The sequence below is a fragment of the Columba livia genome, chromosome 3 (genome assembly GCF_036013475.1).
Source record: "Columba livia isolate bColLiv1 breed racing homer chromosome 3, bColLiv1.pat.W.v2, whole genome shotgun sequence".
Classification (NCBI taxonomy): domain Eukaryota; kingdom Metazoa; phylum Chordata; class Aves; order Columbiformes; family Columbidae; genus Columba; species Columba livia.
The window spans coordinates 17,616,724-17,644,498 of record NC_088604.1 but is presented as its reverse complement, the minus strand read 5'-3'; the positions used below and the strand labels follow the sequence as shown (position 1 = coordinate 17,644,498).

Here is a 27,775-nt window from a genome sequence, read left to right as displayed (position 1 = left end):
CATAAATATGAGACAGAAAGGTCTTATTTTATTCACCATCTGTTTATACTCTTTCAGTGTTCCTTTCCTACATTAACTTCCACATCTGGTTCCATACTTTCTATAGCAGGCCAAAATTATGGCCACATCCACTATCTTCACAAGCCTCTCTCCATTTCATGAATTTATCCACAGTAAAAATTGCCAGAATAACAGTGTAATCTGAAGTCTTTTGGGAAGCTCATTCCTTTTGAGTGCTTCAACTTGAAGTTTCTCTCCACTTTTGCAAAAACCCAGAGTATAATGATCACTTCTAGGAGTTACCATGCTAATATCGTCCATGCATCCCAATTAGAGTGTGGAGTGGGTGCCAAGTGCCATGTGCTGTCCATTGTGGTGGAAGGTTTAAATACAGAGGGATTTACCCACAGAAATCTGACTTGAGATCTCTGGCTTTTTTCATGTCATTTCTGAAAATAAACAATTCTTACACAGTTATTATTTTCCACCCTTGGTAGCTGAGCCAGATTTGCAATAGTGGCCTAGAAATAAGCATGCCTTCTATGCCATGACCATCAAGTTAGCAAGTTGCTCCTTCCCTCTCCCACCATTCATGATAATTGTTTTAGATTCTTTTGACTTTGATCAAATGAGACCATTAAATGTTGTGCAATTTGACTGCTCATGGCTATTCTTTCCAAAGCCTTCAGTTTTATCAGATTTTTATTCTAATCCTCTTCTTCCAAAAGCTAAACAATTATAGTTCCCTCCCACTAACTGTGCCCTTGTGTGTCTGACCCTGATGTTGCTCATACTACCTGTGAAAAGATACACATGGGTATGAAACTGAGGTTAGAACAAAGTCTTTCACAGAATAACTTTATTCAAGGAGGTCAGCTGCATTCAGCAGAACATCTGAAATTCAGAATATATTCTGAATTCACTTTGTGCCTCCTGAATGCTCTCCAAACATTTGAGACCTGCAGTCATATTAACTGAGCTTAGTCTTTGAAGACAGGCCATGAAGGTTCCCATCTCATAACTGAGCAGCTCCATCACAAAGTGCAGATTCCTTAGGAAATGTTACTTACTATTTTCTGATTTAGACTTTTGATTTTAGCAATTTCATACCATGTCTACTCCTATAGGATAATTTTAACTCACTTTTTTAAAGACAGAGTTTTTCTAGGCATTTGCAAGGCAGGTAACTTTTTGTTGCTACTCAAAATATCCAGTATATATGTTCTAACAGGTCCTCAGTCTTAGATTTCTAAACTTCTGTGTTTCCTTCTTAATGCCAAAATACCTTGCCAGGCTTTTTGGCATTAGTTGCGTCCTAGGTGCCAACCTTTCTAAAAACCTGCCCACAGACATTGCAATGAGGACTGCAAAGGTCCGTGAGTACTTCAGGTTTGTCCCCTTATCAGTGTCAAGTACAAAAACTCTGACCAAGTCAGACCAAAAATTTGCCTTCACACTTTGCAAAGTGTATTTTCCCCTCACTGCGATGATTTGGAGAGATGTTGCATATATACATATATACAGATATACAGATATATATATATGTTCTTCCAACACCTCCATTCAATGTGTGTTCAAGAAGTGCAGCACGTTTCTTACTTTTCTGAGTTTCTCTTATCATAGGACAAGGGTGAAGAAAAGAGTCAAAAATCAGTGTTTTCAAAGAAAAGCAAGGAGGAAATAAGTCTTGATTCACTGAAAGGTAGAAGATCTGGTTTTGATCTCAAATGCATTTCATACTTGCCACAAGCAAAAACAATAGATAGAAGATGAGAATTAGTGGATTGATAGTTCCACATCCACTGAGCACTCCTGGTCAAATGTCACTGTTAATCACATGTTACCTGTGATGCTGTTAACACCATCTGCAGTGGCTGCATGAATACAGATGACTAAGTTAAAAGATAATTTCCAAATACATTTCCTTTCGTGTTCTGGTGGCAACCAATTTTTTTTCTCCCCTAGTCTGGCAATTTTTTTCAGTGGTGCTAAAGTTATCTTAGAGAATTAAATTATCTTAGAGAATTAACATTTCTCAGTATTTCACAATAATTTCAGATCTTTATCAGAAGTAAATTTGTGAACTGAAGCATATTCCTTGAACTAATTCTACACAATATCATATGTCAAGTTATGTATGTATCCATCTACAAAAAAAAACAAAACAACAAAACAGAACAAAAACCAAACAAACAACAAAAAATGCAAAACAAACAAATGAAACAACAACAAAAACCTTTTTAACTATTCTCCTTCTACCTTCTTTAATTTTTTCAGTGCCTACTTAACACAATTAAGTGGAATTATCATGGAAATTCATGGAAACATTGTGATTATATAATATATGATAAAAACATGCTCAAGAAATTTCTGAGTATTATATTTTTGTAAACTAATCTCTTGTGTCATAATGGGAGCAATTTTCACCCTTTTTATACAGGAAAATATTAGTTCCAAGAGCCATGATATATGATCTGAATTAAATTTTCTCTTTTATGGAGGATCCAGCTAGCTTTGTTTTGTTGATGTCTCCAAACAAATGGGTTTGAAATAAAAGCTCAAACCTGATATATGAGTCTTTTGTAGACTTAATAATTTTTGGCCTTCAACTTTGAAAACAACATCATTTTATTGTAAAAAATGTAGTTTGAAAAGTGGTACTTTTAAAGTGATTTTGAGACATTCTCAAAACTACTTAACATTAGCAAAGCTTTGCTCCAGTTGAGGTCAAATGATGTACTAACACCGTCTCCAATGCATGCTGAATTGAACCAAGAAGCTTCACTTTTTGAAATCTTATTCAAAGTTAACAAGAAATAATTATCTTTGAAAAAATGCAAATATTGCCTGCTTTGTCAACTGTTCTGAAGACTGAGAGTCAAGCAGGATTATTTCTGATTATTGCCACATCACCAATACCAAAACACTTTGCAAGCCCCTTTTCAACTCATTAACTTCACGCAGTACCATTACATTGAAGAATATTACCAACTCTTAGTGATGATAACAAAATTTAGCCCAGCAGCTAAAGCTTAGTTTTGCATTTTCTTGATGAAATGAAAAACACTAGACCACCTAGTACACTCTTCAAGCTGATCAGCTTGAAGTATACACAGAAGAGATGATGTTTACTGATAGAAGTGTGATTCTATAAATCGATCTGTTATTTTCCTCTGTGAACAGAATTCCTCTTAGCATTAATGTGATCTGTTTGCACATTGTGGAATGAAACAGAGAGACACCACTATTTTGTACTTGTAAATATTTGCTCATCATTTTAAGAGCAACAGTACTATACCATAACTCATTGTTAAGAGTGTGTTATAAGTGCCTTACTGTGTGAATGCACAGAAGATATGATGTGTCACCTCCCTCTCACCTGCAGTCTGAGTGATTAGCTCGATCTGTACCTACCTCCCTGTGATAAAGCCTTGGAGGTCCCTTGTGCAGCTTTGCTACCAGACCCTGGAAGTGGTCATCTCATTAATACGTGATCCTCTCTGTATGTAACATTGTCTTTATAAGTTCCTAGTCTTTGGAACTGGTTCATTCTGCAAAGAGTGATGTGATGAAAAGAAAATCCCATCTTACATTTTTCAAGAAGCAATAATGAAGCATTCTTGTATAACGCTTTTTATCCCAAAACATCCTGACTCGTAGACACACACACACACTCACACAAACACACACACAAACTGCCTTAAACATTACAGAAATTCAAGTGCCTTAGGGCGGTTACGACACAAAATTATCATCATAGCAACCTCTTACGATTACATATTATATCATGATACAATTTCTAAACTTATTTTATTCCCTTCCTCGAGTAAACAGCAGTATTCAGAAAACCATATTAGTACACTTTCTAGTTTTGAAGTCCAAGGGGTTTAAGTACACACTTTTAATTAAAAAAAAAAAAAAAAGAAAAAAAATAATTAAAAGAGTTTTTAAAGAGTTTAGAGCACACTTCCCCATGTACCAAGAGATTATTCTGTCGCTTGCATATTTGATTCAGCCTCCTGCATCCCACAAAGGTAGCCCTCTCAGCTGAACCCTGTGGAGCTTAAGTATAGCTCTGATGCACTGATAATGCTAGAGTTTATAGGTTCCAGGGATTTTCTTCCCCCTCCTCTCCCATCATGCATGCCAGAGGTCCCCTGCTTCCCGTCTCCAGCTGATAGTGGTGGGACAGTGGCGGGTCAGGGAGAAGGGGAGGGGGCCGGTCCCTTGGCAGCTGCGGGGAGCGGGGGGCTGGTGGGGTCTGACAGCTGAAACAGATGATGCCGCACACCACCTATGTAAACAGAAATAGGCGCTGGGGCTGATGTAGCACAGAGATATGACCCTGCCCATAGAGCCGCTGAGTCTAGACTCCAGATGTGTTCTCACTATTACCAGGCCAATTCAGATCCAACTGGTAAATATTTCTACCAGATGACAGTGGGCTCAGTTACAGAAATGAGGACAAAGGACAAAAATAGGCAGAAAATGAGTACTGGGCATTATTGCTGCTTAGAAAAATACTCTGCATAGTTTTAGAGATGTTAAGGGGCAATTATTTAAATAGGCCATATACATTCCTTTATTTTCTTACCATGATCAGCTGAAAAAGTTCCAAGGCAAACTGAAGGCTATTTAGGCAAATTAGTCACTTAAAATGAACTGAAACAGAGGTCTGTAAAGGATAAAATAAAATTTATGCTAGGACTTTACCATATGGATATAAAGAAATGAGAAAAACCATAGTGTGGTAAATGAGGAAAACCTCAGGCTGGTAAATACCAGTTTATTAGGAAATGAGTGTTATGTGATTTATTTACAGAAAAGAGTGATTATACAACAAAGACACTCTACAGAAACAAAATTTAGGAGAGAAAGCCCTGTCTGCTGGTGTTTCATCTCCCCAGATGTAGGACTGCAACTCCTAGTCCATGTGTTTGGTGTTCAGAATGTCATAAAGTGTGTCAATTAAGCAGCAACGAAGCACCACTGATGCAATCAAGGATCTGACAAGTTTTAAGAGGCTACTGGTTTGCATCTGCCTCAGACAACTAGAATGAAGCAACAGAGATCTGCAGTGATCTGGACTCTTTCCTTATGCCTTTTTCTTCACATACGGTATCATGCAACACAACCACAGGCAAATGATTTGTCTTTGCAGTGAGTTTCAAACCTGGACAGCATATGCTAAGGGACAGTAAGCACAGGAGAATATTATCTATATCATTTGTGAAGATACTTGTAATTTGCACGAGTATTGTATGATCCTCTGTTTGAATCCTGTGTTTGCAAGGTGACAGCCAATAGGTGATTCCAGCAGGAGATACGTGAACAGGAGATCCATGGGCTTTAGTGGTCTTCGCTAATACCGATTGGGAAATGCAGAAGTCCTGCTTTTCAAATTTCGTGATGAGCCTTCCTGAAATTAATTCTCTGGCTTATGTGTAAGAAAAAAAATCACAGCATATAAACATAGATATTAATAACAAAGGTGGGGGTTTTTTATTGTTGCTTTCCTTCACATAATCAGAAGTTTGTGTGAATATAGTTATATAGTTTTTAAAACAATTTGTTAGAATAAAGATGTTTCCTAGCATGTCTAATACCGAATGAATGGACGGGAAACATATAACCTCAGCTTTGTAATTGAGCATTTTGGGGTTATTTTTTTCTTCATCCCAGTAATTGTTAGCCAAATAGTTACTTTTATGACACATGTGTATATGGGTGAGTAAAAGAGCAGCAGAGACTGGAGCCATGCTATCTATAAAAGCAAAGTTAGAAATGGCCTAGCTATTAAAACGGTCACATTAAACAAGAAATAGCTTGGTTCCTCACTTTGGACTCATAAACCAGCAGAAAGAGCTTTGAACTGAAGAAGAAAGGCTACTCTGATCTAAATGTTCCTTGAGATGACCTTTTAAATGGTTAACCTTCTAGCTATGTTATAACTGCAACTTTCTCTGTGCACACCTGTGAAGCTATTACTTTGTGTCCAAGGGACAGAGTGGATTTACCTACTAATTGGCTCTCATTGCACTATGTTCCTTTGCTTTTCCTCTTCCCTCCCATCTTCCCCTTGTGTCTGAGGAGCTCTAGCCAAGTGCTAAATATTCCTAAGGAGAAGTTTGCAAGCACTGCTACAAAATGGTTTGGCTGAGTACTCGGAGAATATCGGTATATACTCTCTGGTGAGCAGTAGTGTACTGTGAAATTGCTCCATTTAATTGGGTTACAGCTGCTGATCATTTCGTGCAGCTATATTGGAGGTTTACTAACAGATTCTCTGACTCAATACAGTTTCTTTTCTCGGACCTTTTTACCCACACACAGAAGTAAAGAAGGTACAAGTCTGAGAGTATGTGAACCTAGACAGGTGAGACTGAGGCTCTGTCTTTGTACAAAACCACACTGCTCCATTCTCCCATGGGGACCACACTTTTAGCATTTATTCACCTAATGGGTTGACACCAAGCTTCCTGATACAATAAGCAATATTAAAAATGCAGATAAATCTGATATATAAGGCCTGAAGTCACTGAAGACACAGCAGAAGTTTTGAGTTTTGTGCAGAATAAAGAAGAGCACTGACCAGACCCTACAAGAAAAACTAGGAGGAAAAAAAAACACACACACACAAAAAAAAACCCACATAACTTTTTTTCTTCCACCAGAGGATCCCTTCTCTTCCATCACTGTCCATTCTCAACAGGATTGCCACCTAAGAACTGACCCCATTCTCCACCCCTTTCTCTCCTGAGAAGTGCTTTTCAAACAGCGAATAGCTCTTTGATCTGCCGGCTTCCTGTAGTTATTCACACCATGGTTATTCAGCAGCTTCACCTCACTGACCAGGTTAATGAACATACTTGAAGCAATAACACATAGTCCTGTCTATGGAATATTAAAATATAATACACTTTGATCTCCCACAGCCTGTGTCTCAGAAAGTCTGCCAGCTTCCCAGTATTCATATCCATGAAATACAAGAATCACCTATTCTCAGCAGACTGGGTGTAGGTGAGGATGTTCATCCACCGAGAGTATCCAAGTTTAAGAATGAAATGTCAAATTCCATGTTTTCTGTATTGAGGGAAAGGCTAAACGTTTTCAGCCTCAAGTTTAGTTATCCCAAAGGTGTATACAAACCTTGTGCCTTTAGAAGAAAAGCCTGATGATAATTAAAGGGTGGGAGAAACAGAGATTGAAACCTGTGAGCTCACTTAAAGCTAAGAAGAACAAATGGGAACCAATTGACATCTTAAGATATAAATACCTTGCCAAGAACATCAAAATTGCCACAGAGGTGACAAATATGTTTACATCAAAAAGTGGGTTTAATGCAAGCAGATATTAAAAACTTTTTTGCAAGAAAATTTTAACCTAGATTCTGAAGGAAGCAAATTTTATTCCAAGCTATGATTGATAACCATGATGAATCAGATCTTTGAAAAACTTCCTGAAATACATTGATTTTTTTTTCAGTTCTGCATTAAAATATTCATTTACCCATGCAAATGAAATTTGCATAGAGATGCACACATACTAACTAAAGATACTATCTGAACTGTGTAAAAGAATTATTGCTTTTTACGGTCTCTCCCATCTTTTCCCTTCCCCTTCCTTTTCCCTTTCTCCCTCTCTTTCTCTTTTTACCTTTACCTGGTTTACTTCCTTTTAAACTGTCCCATAGACCTTTATTTGCACTTTTAGAACTCAAAATATCTTTAGACAACCAGTTGTGTGCTCATGTATAACACTTAGTTTAATACTCCTAGCACATGTGGATTTCTTCACTTTTATCCCAACTAATCTAAAAAATTTTCTTCCAGTTTTTGGTCACTGTTTGTCCACAGGACATCAGAAGGTAATTCACAGAATAATAATGCATCTGACTTTGGGGAAGGGAAAATATATGTGCATATGATTTCATCCAGACAAACAAATAAATTGAAGAACATAAGAATAATGAATGGATGTTTATTTCAGTTTAATTGATTTTTATTTGCAAATAAGAGGTGTTACTGTAGTACTGCGTAAGATGATCCATGAGATGTTTTTAAAGAGTTCTTTTGACTCTTTTTAAAACTGTTACATTTTCTATGGATTTAAAAAGGCTGAGAACCACTACTCCAGAAAATCACCACCAGACTGATGAGTACAATAGAAAATAATTAATGGCTATGTTCATTAGATAGTATGCAAAGGAGAATACCTAAATCAGGAAGTCAGATAATTTGCAAGAAAAAAACAAACAACAACAACAAAAAAAACACAAACAAACAAACAAAAACCAACTAACCAACCAAAAACTCTGAGTGCATAATTTCCAGAGGCAAAACAAAGATTCCGTGGCACCATCAGGAACATATAAAAAGGGCCCACACAGGAAGTTTTTGGGTAGAAGACAAGAAGAGATGGGAATTCAGTTGTTCCTGGTGGGAGCCAGGAGGGAGCTTGGGCTCACTGAGGAACCAACCAAATTCACGACATTCAGAGAGAAAAACCCCTGTGATTCTGGAGAAAACTCACATGGGGAAAGGATCCTGATGTCCAAAAAGCCTCCAAGAAGACTCTAGTGTAAACCTGAAGAATCATCCAGACCATGAAACTGTCAAACTACAGCAGGTAAATGAGGACAGGGATTTCATTTTTTTGCTTTTATTTTGAGGGATTTCTACTAAATCAATATAATTTTATCCTTTAATTTTCAATTAAATACAAGAATCTTTAAAAAAAAAAAAAAAAACAAAAACAAAAACAGAATACAGGTCTGTATGGATAACTTTACACTTCCAAATTATGTGGCACCGGGAAGTGTTGCCAAGGGCTGGCAGCTGATCACTTATGCTGTTAAGTTATCAAAATTGTCCCAGTACATTTCTAACCCAGGTAAACAAGCCCCATCACAGACAATTCCTGGGCACAGTGCAAGAGCGAGCATTGGCCAAGGACCACTCCGGAAGGCAGTTGGGATGGGGCCATCCTGTTTGGAAGGTAGGAGTGTTGAACAGTGTGAATACCAGTCATTTCATTCCAGTCTGCCTCAGTGCCAGAGAACCACACAATTAATTTGCTAGTGTAGATGTAGACTCTGTATGTGTATGTACTGTCTTTATCATGAAGTCCTAAAACGGCAGATTATAAACTGGCAATATCAAGCAATTCAGTAGGATTATAGAAACTATATAAGAATTGCAAGAACTATGGTATTTTGTTCCAGAGGTAAAACATCTGCATCACAAGGAGGAAGAAATCCATCCTTGGTTGTTGAGATTTTCACTTAGATCGGTTTTACAGAATCACAGTTGAAGGTGGAAGGCACCTTCGGCGATTGTCTAGTCCAACTCCCATGCTCAAAGAGAATCATGTAGAGCAGGCTGCCCAGGACTGTGTCCAGTCATTTTTTAATAACTCCAAGGATGGAGACTCCACAACTTCTTTGGGCAATGTGTTCAACTACCCTCATAGAAAAAGAAGTTTTTCTTACGATTAAATTGAATTTCCTTTGTTTCAGTTTGTGCATATTATTTCTCATCCACCACTGAGAAGCATCTGGCTCCAGGCTGATAAGTTCCAGCTCTCTCAGCCTCTCTTCATATATCAGATGTTCCAATCCCTTTCTCCTGTTCACAGCCCTGTACTGGTCTCACTCTAGTATGTCCCTGTCTCCTTTGTACTGTGGAGCCCAGCAATGGACCCAGCACTCCGTATGTGTCTAGCCTGGGCTGAGTGGAAGGATCACCTCTCTTGATCTTCTGGCAAAACATCAAAAAAGGAAAAAAAATTTCAGAAGAACTATCTAGAGGTTTCTAGATCCTTCCACGGAATTATGTAAAGATGGAAAAATACGTTAACTCAGTTTACAATGTGCTTTTAAATCAACTTTATGGCCTCTTGTGATTTTTTTTGGGGGGAGCATTTCTTGTTTTGCACCTAAGAAGCCTCATTAGATATCCTATATTCTCATAACATGAAAAAAATATATATTGAGAAAATTATATATAAATAGGAATACTATTACAGCATTTATTAAATTATGCTAGTAGAGTAGCAGGATGGAAACTGATTAATATTAAGCATAGTTCCAAGAGAGAACTTAAGTAACTTGAAACCACGGTCCCACTTTTCTGTCACAATACTCTGGATGGATCATGGAAACCAATTAACAATGTTTACTACTGCACTGCCTTAATCTGCCTGGACCTATGTTAAACTGATTAGGGCTTGCATATTTAAAGATGGGTTAGATAGCTTAGATTGAATGAAGTGATATATTGGCATGGTTTTGGTTCATCTTTTCAGTTACTGTTGATAAAGGAACTGCAGGATGTTCAAGATTTTAAAAATATAGATCTTTTTAAGCAAGTACATAGATTACCTCTAGCAATGTATAGAAACATTCAGAAATAATCTGAAGGCCGAAAATTTGGTTCACTGGCAACATTCGCTTCTGCTCAACTTTTAATTTGGCACACTTTCATTAATAATGTCAGACTAACACATTACCACTGGCACATGGTAATTGGAGGACCATTGTCTCTGGATGCCATGCTTGTACCACTCTGTCTTTACTATGGGGATCCTACAATGTGCCCTGCAGCCCTCATATCCTGATAGACCAGATTATAAAATCTGCTTATAGGTCACCATGACTCCTTTCCATTAGATGTCACCTTTCCCAGAGTCTCAAGTGTGCATATCAGGAGCAGACGGTGTGCACATGGATCTTGCTTGGTAGGAAATCGCAATGCAGACGGAACCTGACTCCAGGGCTGGGAGGTGGGAACAACAAACATAATTCAACATGTGCAACACAAGCAATACCAGATCATTAAACTCTTGTGTCCATTGTCTAAATATTCTTCTTTGGCAGTGCTGGAATACCAGGGTTTCACTGGCAGAGATGTAACTCCTTTCTGAAAGTACCATCAGTAGTTTTCCATCACAAGCAGAATTCCTGAAGAGAGGACAAGAAGACAAGATGTCTAGGAGAGCAAACACCACCGAGTGTGTGTCATGCTCCCACCTCATGGTGTAGGAGTGCACTCAGAGCAAGAAAATGCCCCAGACACCCCCCTACCTCACCAGCGGTAAATGAAACAGGGCTAAAGACATCATGCATCATTTTAAAGTGCTGGCACATCTCTGGAATGATTTTGATCTTTGCCTGGCTGGCACCTCCTTTAGGCAATCTCCAGACATGGTTTGTGCCTGGGATCATTTTCAGGAGGCAGACCAGCAAGGCTGCAGAGTTCCACATCACAAACGTCAGTCTTGGTCCTGCTTTGTGCCCTAGTATAGACACAGAAAGTGCAGCAACATCCAGCTTTGTACCACAATATCAGACATTTACATAAAAGAAAGCTTATGTAAAATGGCCCCTCCCAGAAGCTACTGTTGATACGATAGAAAATGGTGGGAAAGGATTGTAAGACACTTGCTATTAACCAATTTTTTTCGGAGTGCCCTGTTTTTCTGTGGTTTTGTTCAGCACTTAGCACAATTAGGACACGTTCTTAGTTTGGGGTTAGTGGAGGCTACAGTAAAAATAATGCACATATGTCAAGCCAAAGTCTTCACTTGGTCCTCTATTTTAATCACGGTGAATTTCAGATAGTTAAGAGTTTGCATTTTTGAAGTTATTTTCATTGTGAAAGCTGAGCTGACATATGGGTGACTGTAGGCACCACAGTATATTATTGTTACTGATTTTTCCCATGCAACCTCCCCTGCTTTTATTGCAAATAAAGGTAAAAATGAAGCTTGTTATTGTGTGTTACTTTTTGGTTAACTGACCTCTCCTAGGGTAAAATAAGAAACCTTTACAGTTTCCACCTCTAAAGTCCTGAAGAACATAAGAGCTACAGTCTTACGCAATTCTAAGTCATACTGATAGACTGGTCTCTTTCAAGTGAGCATTTGTTCACAGGACTGTTCTTCAAAATATCTGAAATCGCTCCAGGTAGTATCTTACTTTCTCTCATTTCCCATTAACTTTTCTTTTGTATTGCTCAAAGTCTTCATGTCACATGTCCTCAGGAACAACTTCATTACATGGCAGTTGCAACTCCATAGTAGCAGTCATCTTTGTAGTTCATTTGCACAAGGAAGGTCATGGAATTTTCCTTAAAGATTAGCAGAGAACGTGACATGGAAATTGCAAGCCCAGCCATTTAGTAACTGTCAAGTCTGGACAGGCTTGACACCCAGTAGTGATCTGGTTATAATCTATGAATATTTTATGTCTCACACAATGCTCCTCTTGCCTTTGGTAATCATTACTGTATTGTGATCAAGAAATTTTGACAGAAACTGGACATCATTGTTCTAGCCCTCCTGCAAATATGCAGACTCCTAAACAGCTAAATAGATACAGAAGATAGAAGAAAAAAATCAGAGCAGCAAAAGTACCCATTCCAAAGCAGTGTATTCCAAAGTGTGATGTTTTGTCAAGCTGAGGAGAGGTCTCTTGATTGCCTTTTTCCAGAGCAGTGCTACATCCATTGCAGAGCCTGCCCTCTGAATGCAATTTGAAAATGCTTTAAACAGATTTCAGTGGCTTGAGGATGGCTCTAGCTCATTGTATTATCACTTCATTACATTATTGTATTCCAGCAGTATCTGGAGGATTCATTCACATACATAAGTACTGTGAAAAACACAGATCATTTCCTGCCCCACAAGTCTAGAGTTAGCAGTGAATAACTGATATGAATGACTTAACATTCAAAATCACAGTTAGAAGAAGTGGCACTTTTTTTTTTTTTTTGGGGGGGGGGTGGGGAGGAATTGGTGATAAACGTAACTTCTGTTTCAGACTAATAAAAAATCGAATTTGCAAAAGAATCCACAGTATAAGAAGGACAATTGACCTGTCACTATTTTCCGATTAAACTACCTATAATAAAGATGGGATAAACAAAGTGTAGCCTGATGGAGAGCGACACTTTATTCTCTTTTACTGAAAATAACAGTAACAGGTTTTTTTCAACTGAAGCACTAAAGCATTATCTTCCACATGATGTGCATTCATTGGAATCAGTTTATACAGACTCATCTATTAAAAACACATGTAAACCCAGGTCACACCCAGTATGCTGTTGCTTACAACCCGCCAACAGACTTAACATCTGCTTTTGCAACCTGCATTTTGGTCAAGTTGTGTGCGTATGTGTCATTAGCAAATCCACAATATCGGTTTCCTGGTCTGTGTACTGTTAAACTCTCCAGAAGAGGTTTTGTTTTGAAACTTACAATTGCAAAAACTATTATTTCCAGCAGCCCATAGGCAAAAATTGTTCTGCTATTGCTTTACAGACTGAACATTTCCTGTTACATTCAAGAAATGTTGAGTCCAATAGGGTGTGGTACACAATTAGGCACACTGTTTTGTTAAAATAATTGTCTAATGTCTAAAATCTAAATCACTCCCTAAGATCTGCTGGAACCAGTGGCTCTTATATTAATAAATATATTTACCAAAAAAAAAAAAAAAAAGTCAGACACTTCCTGGGGTTTTTCTTGGTTTTTGTTTGTGCATTTGCTTGTTTGTTTAGTTTGGTTTGATTTTTTTGGCGATTCTTCATTTTCCATTCTATTGTAGAGAATGGAAGCATTGATTACTACATAATAGTATCTGCTAACAATCGGAGCTCTCAAAAAACAGAAGCAATCTCTAAATCCTTAAGGACTGTCTCAGGGTTTTCCTCAAGATGTTCCTGCTTTTATTTCATTTAACTGAGGCTTTGAAGAGAACTGCTTTGAAGAGAACAAATTAATTAATGTAAGCCTATCTAGGACCTTCTCTTTTCCTGTGATGACCACTAGCAAAGAGTAAAATCCATATGTATTAATTTTTCCTTCTTTAAGTAGAGTTGTCAAAGCCCTGCAGCCACACTACATCAACTCAAATTCCTACACTGGCATCACAAGAAACTTGAGTTGCATCAGTATAACCTCCCACACACACTTTTCCCATGATGAATGAGACTGTAAATTTAGAAGTCACAGTTCTTAAACAAAGGCCAGATATCAAAGGCATCTGAAAGACAAAACGTTAGCATCATGGTCCTTAGCCTTGTCTCTAAAGAGGTCAGTAAGACATCAGTTGACACTTTCCCTGATTTATCAAAGTTGTGTCTGCTACACTGCTTTTCACAGTACAGGTAGTTACTACAGTAAAAGCAGACACCGAAATACCATCAAAAACATGAAGCTGCCACTGACACGGGCAGATCAAGGATTTGACACTGACTGCAGTGGTGAAAGAGCACTGCCAGACACCCCACTTGTACAACACCATCTTAGCTGGGTTAGGAAGTGGTTCTCCTGCATGAATGCCTGAATTTATTTTATAGCTCATTAAAAGCTATGATTTCCCTTGAAAGCCCCTAAAAGGTGGGCACGTAGGTGGTTCAGATTCATTTCTCCTTTTATCAATGAAGAAGAATACTTGGGCACTTACTAAAGAGACACCACTGATGTTTTAGGTACATGGTGCAACCTTGAGCTAGCTTCCTCCTTTTCACAATTCCATTCACTATTGCATTTTCAGTAATAACTTTAATGATATTTCATTGCGGTTCACAAGAGCCTTAATGTATTTTCCCAAAGTTTTCACTGTAATCTTCTGCAATAGTAATATTTTTGTAATGATATTAAAAGAAAGAGACCCAAGATGTAATGCCAGTGCAAAAACAAGAAACTCTCTTCCACTCCATCTTCAAAGGAACTGATAGCTCATTGTTCTAAGCCATGCTTTCAGTGGAGTTGGAAGATGGAAAATGGAAGATAAATGGAAGATAAATGGATAAATGCAGGAAGAGAAAATAATGAAAAGAAGCTAAAAAAAGGAAGATGTAAGTCACCCTTCCAACAAAACTGATGGAGAAAACCAGAAAGCTAGAGAAAGAATTAAAAATTGACATTTTTAATACAAGTTTTTAATTTTAATTCCCTGTGTACATCTATGCAAATGTCTATGTAAGATAGTTCCAAATATTCTGGTCCCCTTTGATGAATATGCACTACTCTAAGGAAAGTCATGAAGCTTTTAGAACCCTTTAAAACAAAGTTCATCATACCCCTATACTTTCACTAAGCTTTTCTTCCTCAGCATCTTCATGTGGGGAACCCTTTAAAAACCATTGTCTAGAGAAATGATGTCCCTTGAAGGCATCTCTGGATGTCTCCATGCACCGAAGATTCTTCAGCATTCTCTCAGCAGTCTCCAGTGCCTGGAGCAGAGGAGGGAGAAAGACCATTTGATTGAATACTACTGGAAGAGAGAAGGATGAAGGTCAAAGCAGAAAGACAGAAATATTTTTCTTGGGAACACACCCATTTTTTTCTTTGAATAAATCATTCCCATATTAATATAATTTGCAATGCTAATCATGCTGCTACAGATCCTACTAAGACAAATCATTACAAAAGGTCCAGCCCTAATATTTCTTATTTTTCTTTTTCTTTAACATTAGATGTGACAAACACTGTATGACTAGCTTTTTATCCCAGGTACACTTCTGTCTGTAGCAAGAAAGTTGACATTCAGCTTGCAATAAATATAGCTCATTATAATAACTGGATTTTCACTTTAGATGTGATTTATAAAGAGTAGACGCTATACATCATGGTTCATAGAAACAATATATAAAAGGCAATTATTAGAACTAATTAAAAATTCACACATCTGGGACTATGGAAAAACACTTCAAGATAACTATTTATTTCCTCAAATTGATATCAAACACAGTGAGAGTACAAGAAAGACAGAAGGATGTTACGTTTCTGTGAACATATACGCTGCTAGTTGGTAAAATGTTAGATGTCTTCTGCTCGTATCTCCACTTCTAATGGAAAAAAACAGCCCTCAGGTTCCAATATAGAGTGACAGAAAATGCAATTTGTGCAAATGTAACGTGTTGGTGCAATTGAGAAGACCTCACATATGTTGAATTGACTACAGCATGCCATCAGCCACTCAGGGCATTTGCCTAATGCATTTAATTTAGCACAGTAATTGCTGTATCAGACCAAACAAATTGCCAAGCTATTTTTTATTCTGTGCTTAAGACTAGTTATTTTCCTTTCTTTTACAATGTACTATTTACTATTTTTATTTCCTTCTTTGCTCTCTTATCTCTTATTTATTTTAAAGGAGTTGTCTGCAACTCTAGTAGACTCTGCCATATTTAGATACAGAAAAGTGCTCATTTCTGACTGTAGGGTTTCTTAGGCTGATAAGATTGACTGGATTGTGGTCTGTGTAATCCTGCAGCTTTCCTGATTAATTTGATGCTTGACTTAACTTATTTGTTAGAATCAAATCAGCAGATACATTTTCCTGCCACATTACTCAAGACAAAAGAAATGCTCCAAAGTAATAACAAATAACATTTTTTTTCATTAATATAATTTTCATTAATACCCCATGAAAGCATTTGTATGGCATATTTATGAAGAACTGAAAGTACTGAGTAGTTCTGCAAGTGCTTCATAAGAAGAATTAATATGACAAGTCACCTATTTGAGCTCTCTGACTATTTTGTATATCACTGTGAAAAAACTATGAAAGTAAGCCACGGTCTATTATGGGTTCAGCAAAGACAGAAAAATAGAAAGTTCCTGCTCTAGAGATGACAACCCAGTGAAAGAATAATGCAAATACCTGAATAGAAATTATAGGAAATAATGGGATAAAAAGAAATAGCACAGAAAGTTAATCCTATGTATGCTTAAAGGGTTTCATATGCCTATGATGTCTGCACTGCTTGCTTTTCTATTCCATCAATGTAGGGAGATGCATTTGAAGTTCAGGATGAGACAAATCCATGACTCTTGTCTGATTTGACTACTAAGGGAGTCTGGAATAGCTCAGATGTAGCTTTTATATGAGAAGGACCAAGATTTGAGCAGGTGTTCCCCACGCAAGCTGCAAAACTTCCTAGGTTTTCTGTAGGTTCCTCAGCAGAGAAGTTTTGGTGGATTATTTTCCTCCCTGTACCAAGAAGTCCTTAGAGAAAACACAAAAAATATCAAACAGGAACATGACAAAAATTAACATGAAGGGCTAACTAAGTACAGAAATCAACATCTCACCACCAAAGAAGAATGGACTGGGGAGAACCTGTGAAGGGCTTTGAAGATCAAGGCAGTGATTGAATAAGAAAATGAGAAACCACTGAATTAATATATAATTTCCCTGATATAGTCAAAGCAAGAACCTACGGGTATTATCTTTACAACAGAAAAGAGAGGCTAGATATAAAAGGGCAACACTGTATCTCTGAAATTATGTTAGTACTAGTTGAGATTAAAGATGTTGAAATCAATTGGGAATGAACATGTAAGAAAAAGTGTCTGAACAAAAGTTTTCACAGTGTGGAGAAAGAGCACATCTTATACACCTTAAAAGATGTTTCAGGAAAGCATCCACAAGACCTAGCCATATGCCAGATGGCAAAGCATGGAGAGAGGCCCAAGTGAACAACACTACTGAATTGTATCAGTGGCAAGAAGGATCTTGTGACAGTGACGACGAAAAAAATGTGGATACTTAAAGAGCTAGAACTTGTTTTACACTCAGGCAGACCTTTACATGTAGGCATCCACAAAAGCATAATTTAATAGGTGAGATTTTTCTGTTAGTAGAAGAGGGGAGAAATCTGAAGGAAACCTTTGTCTGTGGGTCAGCTGTGAAGAAATGGTAGTTGGTTTTGCATGTGTCTGTCAGAGATGAAACATAGAAGGAAAGGAGAATGAGGAAAAAAAAAAAAAAGAGTGAGTCTTATTAAGCAATAATCAATGAGAAGAAACTATCAAAGGAAAGGCTCGAGAAATTATCAGAAATAAAAGAATGGATGTTGACACCTCACAAGCCAGGTGATAAGCATAGTTGATTATGTCAAAGACATCTGAAAAGACTGAGAGAACACGGTACTGATTATGAGATTTGGCTAAGAAGATGGCATTTGAAATTTGACAAGAGTGACTTCAACTGAATGAAGTTGGTCCATGCTGGGTTTGGGAGAGAAAAATGGAGTGAAGCCCACAGCATACAGAGGAGTGAAATGCAAAGTGGGGTATTAACTGGGCAAGAAAATCAGAACAAGGGTGAATTGTTTTGAAACTGAGATATTAACACAAAGTTCACAAGAAGACTAAGAGAGGACACATCACCACCTTTGTTCCTTCAAGAGAAGAGAGAAGGTTCTGTTCCACTGTTCCCATCTGGTCCCTTGCTACCAAATTTCTTTAGTAATAATCCTCATTTTGTTAGCTGTACTACTTTATCACACTGACAACATAGCAAAGGGTCATCCCCGTAGTCCACTGTCGGTTTTCCAGACCCTTCCTCCCAGAGAACTAGGCAGGGCAGTAGGGTACTTTTGCCAGCAGATTGCCAGCTCACACACGCTGACAGTTAAACATGTCACTCTTATGGGGGTTATATGAATATAACCTGACCCTGTCCTCCTTTAAGCCAGCAGTGTCTATCCCAGTCAGCAAGCTTCTGGCTCTCTAGCCACAGATGGTCTCTCTGGTAGCATGGCTACTGCCTCTGATTTTTATTGATCAGTAGCAGACAAACCTCGCTGTGCACACAAGCTCAACAGCTGCTATTTCTTGAGCAGTTCATAATTCATGCTTTCCAACTTACTTTACCTATAGCACAGTAACAGATCTGCACTTAGTTTTTGTTAAAAGCAGAAGGGAGAACAATACTGATGGCACTGGAAACTGTGAAAGGCAGACTTACATTATATGAGTGGAAAGGCAGAAGAGTCATGCTGAGGTAAGATGAGGAGATGGTCAAAGCCGATGAATTCTGAAATAGCCTCTTGTGCGATGAGGGGCTGAAAACAAACAACACTGGAGGACAAAGTCATGTGAATGGCCCTTTGGCTAAAGGAAGAGGTGAACCAAAAGCTGAGGGTTGAATAAAAAGCCAAATCAAGTAACACATGCTGAGGCACTCAGTGGACCAAGTATGAAAGGTAATGTCAGTAATGGTGCAGAGTAGAAGACTATGAAGGAAGGAAGAGCAAGGTGTTAAAATTAAGCTGGGGTGTAGATGGGTAGAATGAGGTAGAAAGTAAAATACATTAACATGTTACAGGAGCGGAAGCTAGAGCCAAACACAGAGAAAAGTATAAGGGAGGGAACTTGGTTATATGAATATTGTATTGTTAATTGGCTATGAATAATGTTACATCCTTCAGCACAGTGTTTGAGATTTGGGGTTTGTATCCTACCAGTACTGAAACAGTACTTTTTTTGATAGCACTTTATGCTGTATACATGATATCAATTCTCTGTCCAGGATATCAAGAATTAACATAGCTTATTTTTTCTGCCTTTCCACCATATACCAGCATGGCTGTAAACACACTCCTATTTTATTAGACTCTTTATTTGTCAAGCTTTTACTTTTGTTTTGTTTTGTTTTGCATAAAGATAATAGGTTTATGAAGTTTGTTTCTCTGTTCCTGTATTTGTTTCCATGCTACCTCTCTGATATCATTCTCTGCCCAGGGTTTGCCATCAATACCCTTAGCAGTGTCTGCTGTATCAAATTAAGTCTGAATTTGTCCTAATTCAAGAGTAGCTGAAAATTATTACCATTCTGATGGCTGCTCAGTGCCCTTTCTGAAATGAACTATGATCACACCCCAACTCCTGGTAGATGGTCTACATTTCCCAAGCACTGTTACAACTGGCATACCCTCGTTCTCAGTCTTAGTAGGCAGATTAAGCACCAGATTGCACAACGAATTATTTTCCTACTCCTGGGTGTGATCTACGTAGGTCAAAGTTGAAGCAGAGTAGAGAGGCAGGGAAAGAAAGTCTGAGTAATTGTTGCTTTTGCTGTACCTCTGTGACTCAGGTCACCAGGGCTTTTCAGATTTTGTTATTTCTGAGGTAAATGTAAAACAAAGTCACTTAAGCATTTTGAACATTTTTATAATTCTGCAGTGACTGATAGCAATCCGAACACCGCCACAATAGCAGGTTGGCAAAAACATTGTATTACCTTAATTGTGAATGAGAAGTAATTCTGCAAAAAGAAAGAGGGAACTTGTCATCCCACGCTTCAGTGGGATTCTCAGACATATTCGGATAGAAGCCGAGTGCTATGAATGTCAGATGGTGGGTCCCCCAGGCTCCCTGGCAACCTGCATGTGACTAAGAAAGAGGCAACAGCTTGCTTCAAGTATCCTTCATAGAGATGACATAGTTAGATAAGCCCAACAGGGAGCATAGCACGTGGAGGGAGCAGTCTGGTAAGAGGAAACCATCCCCTGTGGGACTGGTTCCATATTGCCACATGAAATGTTCAAAACACTGCTAGCCAGGAAAGTTGAATTTATTGCTTAATGAGCAGAGGACCCGGAAAAGATCCATTGACAACTGCAGTGTAAACACAGCCACTTAATAGAGTGTTACTGAATGCCAAGAGGAAATTAAAAAAATCTGTCCTACAAGCAGCACTTTTTACCGTATAGAATATGATTGGAATAAATACAGGACGCAGAAAACAGCTGTAGAGAACAGATGAGATATTAGATATGGTGGAAAGAAGAACTTAAATCCAGAGGGCATTTTTTTTAGACTACCTTGAATGTAAGAGTCGTGAAAAAGAAATGATGAAGGAAGACAAGTTAGCATAACAGCATCAGAGTGACAGAGGTAACGCAAAATAACACTGTGACATTATTAAGAAGCTCAGCAACACACTCAACCTCCGTCACAATGTCATCAGGACAGATGGCAACAATTGGCAAAGACAAGGCACAGCATGTCTGGAAAGCAATAAGAGCCTATAGAAGAAAAAAATAACATGAGCAGCTATGGAAAACACAAGAGAGTGCTACAGATTTTTCTAGAGGTAAAACAACAATTTACCCTCAACCCTATGCATATTTGTCACAACTACCTGATGGATATGACATTTCCCACTTTATCAAAGCTTTGCAAAGAATCAGGACTTTCACAGAACTTATTAATATAATTTATTATTCTTGTTAGCACCTGGGAGACTGATTGTGAAGGACTGCATGGTGCTAGGCACTTACCTAAATCAGAAATAAAAAATGCTAAATGTAAAGTGAGCTTACAATGAAAACATAGCATGAAACAAGACACTTGGGAGAAGATATAATGAAAGTATAATGAAAGAGGTTTATCTTCTAGGAGAGTAAGTACGGTTGTTTTTTCATAAAGATCTCACTTTTTAAATTAATGGACAAAAAGACAGAACAGCCACAGCACAGGTAAAATACATGAATGTAAGAAATAACAAACCTCAGGAAGTTGAAACTCTAGGAAAAATTTATCAAATGTAGAATTATATCTGTGGTATCTAATAATGCAATATCCAATAGAAATATCTGAGGCAAGAAAGGCACTAAGTAAACAAATTGTTGAGCAACAAACAAACACCAGTTCAGCCAGAGCTGCTGTAAGCCAATCAGGACACGTGAACCTTGCTCTTCTTGCACCAGCATTGTCTACCATGAAGTCCACTCGGTATTACTGAGCAATATTGCCAAAAATCGAGCCTATGCATGTTGAGCTCCCACTGGAGGAGAAAGCTGATCTCCTCTGGCTAATCAAGGTATTGGAAAAAAAACTTCATAAAAACCTTCAGCCAGTAGGGCAGTGGGTGTAATAGGGTTGAAGAAGGAAATCTTTCACTAGCCAATAATTAGAATTACATGGACTTTGGCAAGTCATTGTGGTTGGGATGGGCTATCCACCTTATTTTTCTCAGTGGAAATCCATATTATTTATTTCTGCCTCTGTGCTTTTGCATAAAGACACATTTTGAACATGAGTTAAGGGAAATTTACAGAAAGGTAGAGAGCAGCAATACAGAAAAAGCAATGTGAGAAGCTGTATGTGGCACCAGGCCCTGCTGTTCAATTCCATGTGTGTTGGGTATTTGCTTGACCCTTCCCAGCTGTTGTGTACTTCCTGATCCCCCAGATGATATGAGCCCCTTGCCTGATCAGCTTCCAGATGCTGTACTGTTCCCAATTCCTCCTGATCATAAGTCTCAATGCCAACTCTGTTCCAGCTGCCATAACTCTCATCCTTCCTCACCGAAGAGCTCCCTACCCAACAGTTTCCCCAAATGTCATAACCTGCCTGACCCTCCCCAGCTGTTACAATCCTCCTGATCCCACAGTGTAAAACCTCTTTGATTTGTCCCCTTCCCAGCTGCTCTGCCCATTACCACTGAAGGCTGTGGTCCAGATCCTCTCTCCTTGAAGTGTCCTACAAGTGCAAAAATTTACAATTGTAGCTTGCAGATTGCTTGATGAAACAGTTTTCTTTACAGAATGTAACTTTTCAGCCAGATTTCAGACAAGCCTCACTGTTGCAGCTTACAGTGGTAAAAATGTGACTTCATATAGATTTATCAGCATCTGGAATATTGTGTAATTATATGCTGTAATATACACTGTATTGTATAACATGATATCAATGCTATGTTCTATAGATAATGTGTGTATTAGAAGGTGATATATAATAAAGTCATCAATAAATTAAATTTAATAATAATATGCACAATATAACACAAACAAAACCTTGATGATTTTCTTTTACATATGGCAAGTGAAGGGACACTGCACAGAAAACTGAAGCTCCCTTTACTTTGCTTAAGGGTTGGACCCAAAACATAGGCTTAATTTTATTACCCTCAGGCTTCTTTATCCCATTCTGACAGCGTATTCCTAATCCCTCTTAATTTGTGTGCATTTCATGTTATAAGGATACAACTTCTAGTAGAAGTTCTTCTCAGAAGAAAAAGGCTGACAAAGAACAGTGAAGAGTGGGCAAAAAGGTGAGGGTAGAGATGCAAAGAGATGCCATAGGTACTACTCACAGCAGGTAGGTTAAATTACTGCCACAGACTTGGCAGATTCTGTTAACAGCAGTCCTGTGCATGGCATTTTTATAGATATGAGAATGTGAGGAGAAGTGCAGTTCAAAAACCGAGAGCACATGTAGAAAAATGAACTTTGCACAGGAGTCAAAAGTTAAGAAAATTCCCATTCCCCTTTGGAGTTTTTGTGGGTGTATAAGAAAGAAAAAGAGAGATCTCAAACAAATAATCTCTCCATGTCTCAGTTTCCCATTCATAAAAGATAAACAATTGGGTAATTTATGTTCCTTTCACAACATATATGATATCTGATGCACATATTTTTGTCATCACCATTCTTAGTGCATTTGTTCTGCATAAAACTGAAAACAATTGCTCATTTCATTAACAGAATCTGTTTCTGTGGCATCAAACACTCCATCAGTTTTAATCTCAGTTCCTATACTTCTTTTCTGGCAAAGTGTAACACCTTTGAATACTGTTTTTCCTGTCCCCTACATGTAGACAAATGAGTGCCTTGGGGTCAGAAGAGACCAGAAAGTCAGGCTGATTTGTTAGGCCCCAAGGCTTGGTCTCAGGTACAAGTATGTACAGTTTGAGAGATTCATTCTCATCCTCGCACATACATAGTCTGTTATTGTTAATGGAAGTGAGGCACATACACTGAAAGAACAGGTATTTTATTGATCCTCCATTAAAGAATACCATAAACACAGAGCAAAATTATCCAACCAGACTAGAAAAACTCTGTCCAGTGTGTGTTTTGCAGAGGTTCAATCTGGGATCTAGCTTTTGAAATAAGAACTATGATGCGTCCTTAAACTGAAATATGCTTGATTCACACTAGTAATGAAAGCTTCTTCCAAAGCCATCAGCAGTGATAGTGGACTATTCTAGGGTAACCATAGGAGCCAGGTCATGTCATGGTGGGTGTAGTTGATGTTGACACAGTTAAATTGTTCAGCACAAGAGAAAAGTACAGTTATTTACATCTCAAGAAGAATCACTCTGAACTGGATTCAGCTCCATTATGCTAGAGGATACATTGCCTGCAAAGGAGATGTAGTCTCCAGTTCTGTACATCTAGGTAAGGCTATCATAAGACAACTAGTTTGCCACCAAAAGAGAGTAAGTAAAACAAATCACTGCAGGCTATCCAAAGCCACATTCAGAACCTGATCCACACTCCTTTAAAGTGACTGGGTTCCTTTTAATTCAAATTCTTGATGTCTCACAGTGCAAATATCCATAGTCTATTTCTGTAAACTTTAATTAGAGGCCTAAGTTCATGCTTGAAAACTATTCACAACAGTGATATAAGGACTGTTACTGGCTCAACTCAAATCAACCCTGACAGTTTATTCTGCTTCACATCCTCCTCTCTCCATTTTAAGCAAGTCCAGTTCCATACTGCCTTGTTCAGTCATGAAGACAGAGATGAGGAAGAGGAAGATGGGCAGATCAGCAGTACAATTTAGTTTGTAATAGTTTGTTCTGGATGTTTCCAATTCATGAGCCTGCCAAATGGCTGTGTCTGTCTTGGCTGCCTTATCACAAGATGACTGGGACAGTGACTGGTTCTGCTGGTGAGTTACTAAAGATGGGACAGAGGAGAGCTGATCAGGATGGCAGCTCCACCGAAGTGAGGACTGCAGGCTTGGAGCAACAGCTATCAGCCAGCCACCATGGCACTCATATTTGCCACTAGTCATGAAATGGAGGGAGGGAAAAGGAAGCCTGTGGTTTGACTGAAAGATGAGATTTTCTAAAGAGTATCATTCCATTGGAAATGGCATTCAGTGGTTTTATAAGTTCTTGGCTATCAAAATAATAATAAAAAAATATTGTCTCATTAGTTCACTGACAGGATTTAAATAATTTAAGAGCACATGCAGAGACAATCAGGCAGACAGAACTGCTATATTTGTATAAAAATGACCATAAACTTTGTGGCTCCATGAGAGTTTCATCAGTCTCTTAACAAAGTATTGCAGAAGAAAAGTTCAGCATTTTCTGGCAACTAGTCCACAGAGATAAGCCACAAAAGTTATTTCTTTGCCTCCTCAGGGTTCAGGAAAAAAAAGGTTTACCAAAGGAGAGGGCAGTTGTATATGGTTTTAGAAAGATTATTATTATTGTTGTTGCTACTGCTGTTATTATTATTATTTAGATTTTGCCCCTAAAGTGAACTCCCATCACATTTGGATGATTAGGCCACATTTGGCCTACACTCCATCAGCTAGAAAAGCCTTCCTCCTTTGTATATTCAGAACAAGTTTCATGAGAAGTATTTCAGAAACATCTGCCTTCATTATAATTATATTTCTATTTCAGCTGCACCAAGCTATTTACAGATGAGCCTGTTCATAAAGAGCTTTATAATTAAGCAAACAGAAATATCTTTTTATAGGATGCAGATCTAGGGGTGATAATCACACACAAAATACACAGCAACAGTTGCAAATAGAGTGTTTAATGCTAGTTATATAGTTAGTGATGTGCTCAATAAAGCCTGACATGTCTTTGTTCCTAAATGTAAGAAAATATGGTCTTTGCTACACAACTGTGTAAACTGCCTTTTTCATATACAAAAAGCCATATATTTCAGGGGATATTGCTTGAAAGCCATCATGAAAACAAGCCCTCATGTCTCCAGTGCAACATGATTAGCAAGCTCTTGGGTGGAAAAAGGAGCTGACAGAATGCATATGAATTTCAGAAGTGTGACATCTTCCTTATGAATGAAGTGTGACCCGACACTTCTGCTGATGGACACCAATAGATGGAGACATGAAATGAGCAAGTATTGGCAGAAAAAAAAATAAAAGAAACAATCTATTATTTAGCAGAATTACCATCTAAAGTCTTTTCACAGTGTATGTGAAAATCCAGCCTTATCTTTTCTGAAAAACATCCTTGTCATTTACTTCTCTCAAGTTTGCAAAACTTGCTCTTTTGTAGCACTTTCTTAGATTTTTTTTATAACTAATTGTAACCCAACAAGTGGGTTTGTAAACTGAACTGCTATGATACACCATATGAAACTCAAGTGCAAGCAACATGCCAAAGAAAACCACACAAAGATTAAATTAAACTACACATGACACCTCATTTTTCAGAAAAAAGATTTTTGTTTGTAGGAATTTTGATGGTGGGTTGCTTTTTTTTTCCTTATTCACATTTAAATCAGCCAAAATAGATGTCTGAAAGAAGACAGCAAAGAGCAGGCCCCTAGAGATAACCTAAAAAAAGCCATGAACAGAAGTGATGTGAGTAGAACAAGATCTTTACTAAAATCTTTGCTAAAATCATGTGGAATCACTTTAGTATATTCCAGGCAAAATAAATAGTCTAATTTGGTTTAGAAGTTGCTATTAATTTATGGGTTTTTTTATACCCATGATCAGATTATAAATATTCTGGTGAGATATTCCTAGAAAGACGTGGAAGGGAACTATGTGGAAGATTTCAATATTTGTCAATACCCTTTAATACGAGTTCTTACAAGGGTTATTCATGCTTTCTACTTCAGGTTGGTTTTACACATTCAACATGGGTGCTTTGCCTCCCTGGAGGACCTTTCCTTTGTCCGTTGGCTATACAGAGTGCCTCTGGAGGCAGAGCTACAAGTGGGCAATGTAAATACTCTCTCATTCATTGCCACACCATGGATTTCAGAAAGCTTTAAGTACTTCTTATAATCATGTTAGACAAACAGTCTTAAACTCAATCATGGGTTTACAAAAGTGTTCTGATACCTAATTTGTACCACTATAACTTGAAAGGTTATCCTGGTAAACATCCAAAAATTACTTCATTATGCTCCTTGAAACCAAAGACATGACAGTAGTTAAGCACTGGGTAAGCTGTTGTATTCCTTCTTTTCTCCATCATGTCAATCAGTATTTTATTATCATTTCTCCAGGCTTCTTCATCTGTATCCACCCATTGCGTTATGCCTTGTATTTCAATTGCAAGCTCATGGAGAAAGACATCTTCCTATTCTCTCTGTGCAGTGAAGCATAATGGAGTCAAGAACTGTCACTCTTAGGTGGCACAACAATACAAATAACAAACAGGGTAATATTTCTTCATCCACAGAACTGCACAGAGCAAGGGACTCAAATAGAGAAATGTATTACGTAAAACAAGAATATTGTTTCTCTATTATGTTTTCATGCACTAAAAGGAAGCATGTCTTTTCAGTATCAAATGGTTTCTGGTTTAAATTATGGGGGAAAAAGAAATGTGTCTCATTGAGGATACAAGATATATGTTGCCTCCAATGTGGATAGTAAAATCTTGAAGAAAATAATGCCTTAAGGGATAGGTGCTATTAAAAACAAGATATTGACCTTATCTCAGATAAGAATAGGCAAGAACCACACGATCTCGTGATGGCCAGCATGATCAATCCCTGAAGCCTGGCTGAACGTGTGACACTTAGTTAAGATGTGGGAATGTGTGAAATTTGGCAGCTCTAAAATCTCAAGCCTAACACAGAAAACAAAAAGGATCATTGCTGCGTATTCCAGGTTCATTCTAGTTGTAGCTTCCTAGCACCATTGTCCCTGCCAGACAGACCCCAAATGAACTGATATTTCTGAAATTGGAGCTGTATTTCATTAACTTTTAAGTCTGCAGCTTGTGAGGCTACAAACACGGTCCTAGGTTTTGTGTGAAATTCCCAACTGGACAAAGTGTAGAAAAAGAAAAGTTAAAGAAGACATTAGAACTAAACTTATTGATGGTTTCCATCATCCCTCTCCCTCCCCCAGTACGAAGTTGGAAGCAATGTAAATACAGAACATTTGATTCTTGAAGTCTTTGCTCCCAGAGGTGCTGGTTCTGGGTTAAGCACTCACTTTCTGGCTCACT

The 27,775-nt window shown here is 38.0% G+C and overlaps 1 long non-coding RNA gene across 4 annotated transcripts in view; it reads right to left on the bottom strand.

Moving 5' to 3' along the window:
• LOC110362143 (uncharacterized) overlaps window positions 1-27,775 on the bottom strand; it is a 295,772-nt gene that overhangs the window by 176,073 nt on the left and 91,924 nt on the right. For 2 of the 4 annotated variants that reach the window (XR_010471121.1, XR_010471120.1), the window contains exons 10-11: window positions 15,087-15,239; window positions 10,018-10,960 (exon numbers count right to left, since the gene is read on the bottom strand). The exons of 1 other annotated variant lie outside the window; for it this stretch is intronic. This is a non-coding gene — a long non-coding RNA (uncharacterized LOC110362143). Of the gene's footprint in view, window positions 1-10,017; window positions 10,961-15,086; window positions 15,240-27,775 lie in introns of those variants that run through there. One more of the 4 variants, XR_002419223.2, reaches the window with a different exon arrangement.